The sequence below is a fragment of the Erinaceus europaeus genome, chromosome 16 (assembly GCF_950295315.1).
Source record: "Erinaceus europaeus chromosome 16, mEriEur2.1, whole genome shotgun sequence".
Lineage (NCBI taxonomy): Eukaryota > Metazoa > Chordata > Mammalia > Eulipotyphla > Erinaceidae > Erinaceus > Erinaceus europaeus.
The window spans coordinates 48,205,472-48,209,568 of NC_080177.1; positions in this window are offsets into that span (position 1 = coordinate 48,205,472).

A 4,097-nucleotide genomic window follows, 5' to 3' on the forward strand; every position below is an offset into this window, starting at 1 on the left:
GGACAGGAGACAAGAGAGGGGGAGAGAAAGATAGACACCTGCAGACCTGCTTCACCACTTGTGAGGCAGCCCCTTGCAGGTGAGAGCCTGGGGCTCGAACCAGAATCCTTACTCAGGTCCTTGCTTTTTGTGCTATGTGCGCTCAACCCGCTGCACTACTGTCCGACCCCCTAAATAAATCTTTTTATATAAGTAAGAAGGTAGTGAGGGAGGTGGCACATTGACTAGAGAACATGAAGTCCTGAGTTTGAGCCCTGGGATCACATGTACCAGAGTGATGCTCTGGTTCTCTCTTCCCGAGAGAACCCATAAATAGCTCTTAAAAATATTTGGGGGGTCAACAAAAGCAAGACCAAAAACCACATGGTGATATCAATAGATGCAGAGAAAGCCTTTGACAAAAGACAACATCCCTTTATGATCAAAATACTACAAAAAATAGGAATAGGAGGAAAATTCCTGAAGATAATGGAGTCTATATATAGCAAACCTACAGCCAACATCATACTCAATGGTGAAAAACTAGAAGCATTTCCACTCAGATCAGGTACTAGACAGGGCTGCCCACTATCACCATTACTATTCAATATAGTGTTGGAAGTTCTTGCCATAGCAATCAGGCAGGAGCAAGGAATTAAAGGCATACAGATTGGAAGAGAAGAAGTCAAACTCTCCTTATTTGCAGATGACATGATAGTATACATGGGAAAACCTAAGGAATCCAGCAAGAAGCTTTTGGAAATCATCAGGCAATACAGTAAGGTGTCAGGCTATAAAATTAACATTCAAAAGTCAGTCCTCTATGCAAACACTAAGTTAGAAGAAATTGAAATCCAGAAATCAATTCCTTTTACTATAGCAACAAAAACAATAAAATATCTAGGAGTAAACCTAACCAAAGAAGTGAAAGACTTGTATACTGAAAATTATGAGTCACTACTCAAAGAAATTGAAAAAGACACAAAGAAGTGGAAAGATATTCCATGTTCATGGGTTGGAAGAATTGACATCATCAAAATGAATATATTACCCAGAGCCATCTACAAATTTAATGCTATCCCCATCAAGATCCCAAGCACATTTTTTAGGAGAATAGAACAAATGCTACAGATGTTTATCTGGAACCAGAAAAGACCTAGAATTGCCAAAACAATCTTGAGAAAAAAGAACAGAACTGGAGGCATCACACTCCCAGATCTCAAACTGTATTATAGGGCCATTATCATCAAAACTGCTTGTTACTGGAACATGAATAGACACACTGACCAGTGGAATAGAACTGAGAGCCCAGAAATGAGGCCCCACACCTATGGTCATTGAATCTTTGACAAAGGGGCCCAGACTACTACATGGGGAAAGCAGAGTCTCTTCAACAAATGGTGTTGGAAACAATGGGTTGAAACATGCAGAAGAATGAAACTGAATCACTGTATTTCACCGAATACAAAAGTAAATTCCAAGTGGATCAAGGACTTGGATGTTAGACCACAAACTATCAAATACTTAGAGGAAAATATTGGCACAACTCTTTTCTGCATAAATTTTAAAGACATTTTCAATGAAACGAATCCAATTACAAGGAAGACTAAGGCAAGTATAAACCTATGGGACTACATCAAATTAAAAAGCTTCTTCACAGCAAAAGAAACCATTACCCAAACCAAGAGACCCCTCACAAAATGGGAGAAGATCTTTACATGCCATACATCAGATAAGAGTTTAATAACCAACATATATAAAGAGCTTACCAGACTCAACAACAAGACAACAAATAACCCCATCCAAAAATGGGGGGAGGACTTGGACAGAATATTCACCACAGAAGAGATCCAAAAGGCCAAGAACACATGAAAAAAATGCTCCAAGTCTCTGATTGTCAGAGAAATGCAAATAAAGACAACAATGAGATACCACTTCACTCCTATGAGAATGTCATACATCAGAAAAGGTAACAGCAGCAAATGCTGGAGAGGGTGTGGGGTCAAAGGAACCCTCCTACACTGCTGGTGGGAATGCAAATTGGTCCAACCTCTGTGGAGAACAGTCTGGAGAGCTCTCAGAAGGCTAGAAATGGACCTACCTATGATCCTGCAATTCCTCTCCTGGGGATATATCCTAAGGAACCCAACACATCCATCCAAAAAGATCTGTGTACACATATGTTTTTGGCAGCACAATTTGTAATAGCCAAAACCTGGAAGCAACCCAGGTGTCCAACAACAGATGAGTGGCTGAGCAAGTTGTGGTATATAGACACAATGGAATACTACTCAGCTGTAAAAAATGGTGACTTCACCGTTTTCAGCCGATCTTGGATGGACCTTGAAAAAATCATGTTGAGTGAAATAAGTCAGAAACAGAAGGATGAATATGGGATGATCTCACTCTCAGGCCGAAGTTGAAAAACAAGATTAGAAAAGAAAACACAAGTTGAACCTGAAATGGAATTGGAGTATTACACCAAAGTAAAAGACTCTGGGGTGGGTGGGTGGGTGGGGAGAATACAGGTCCATGAAGGATGATAAATGACATAGTGGGGGTTGTATTGTTAAATGGGAAACTGGGGAATGTTATGCATGTACAAACTATTGTATTTACTGTTGAATGTAAAACATTAATTCCCCAATAAAGAAATAAATTAAAAAAAAATTGGGGGTGGGGCGGTAGTGCAGTGGGTTAAGCGCAAGTGGCGCAAAGCCAAGGACCAGAGTAAGGATCTGGGTTCGAGCCCCCAACTCCCCACCTGCAGGGGAGTTGCTTTACTAGCAGTGAAGCAGGTCTGCAGGTGTCTTTCTCTCCTCTGTTGTTGTTAAAATTTCGGTGGCTCTAGCCAGCCGGGCTAGCTTCACGGGTGGGTAACAGAGACGCGGAGACAACAGCTGGGCAGGGAAGCTGTATTTCTTTATTCAGGAACAACGATTCATAAACTAAACCAAACTAATGACCAAACAGAACTCTGCTGTCTCTTTGCGGCAGCGCAAGCACTCTCTCTTACTCTGGAACTCAGGAACCCTCCCCAACTCCGGAACTCTCGAGCTCTCCCACTCTCCCACTTTGGAACCCTCTCTCAGGGTTCCTAGGGGCGGGGCCAAGTGGGCCCGTGAAAACTAACTGGACTGATCCAATTCTCTTGGCGGGGGAAAACTAGAACTCAATGTAAAGCATACAACACTCTGTTGTCTTCCCCCCTCTCAATTTCTCTCTGTCCTATCCAACGACGGCATCAATAACAACAATAACTACAACAATACAAGGGCAACAAAAAGGAGTAAGTAAATATTTAAAAAAAAAATTGGGGGGGTTTGGGTGGTAGCACAGCAGGTTAAGTGCACATGGCGCAATGCGAAGGACTGGTGCAAGAATCCCGGTTCCAGCCCCCGGCTTCCTGCCTGCAGCGGGGATCACCTCACAAGCAGTGAAGCAGGTCTGTAGGTGTCTTTCTCTCCAACCCTCTCTGTCTCCTCTCATCTCTGGATTTCTCTCTGTCCTATCCAACAACAACAGCAATGACAACAGTAATAACAAGGGTAACAGCAAGGGCTACAAAAGGGAAAAATTGGCCTCCAGGAGCAGTGGATTTGTTGTGCAGGCACTAAGCCCCAGCAATAGCCCTGGAGGGGGAAAAAAAGTAATAATCATAAAAGTTTATTAAATAGTGCACTGTTGTATGTTTCATATTGGTTTGGTCTTCTTCCCCCCACCTCTGGGAGAAATTGGTTTGGCCCTTGCTAGTTTCCCGCCTTACTTTCTCCCCACCCCCTATGCTAGATAGTGTGGGAGTTCTTGGCGCGGCTGCGTGAGGAAAAGGATGCAGGAGAGATCTGTGTGGTGATTAGTTTGGGTTAGTTTATGAATTGTTGTTCGTGAATAAAGAAATACAGCTTCCCGGCCCAGCCGTGTGTCCCCAAGTCTCTGTTCACCGCCGCGAAGCTAGCCCGGCCTGCTGACGCCCCAAATTTTAACAACAGTGCACCACTTTACCAAGTTCACAACCCAGGTTTAAGCCCAACCCCACTGCTTTAAGGAAGCTTTGGTGCTACAGTCTCTTTTCACTCTATCTTAGAAAAAAAGAAGAAAACCAGACACACTGGTGATAG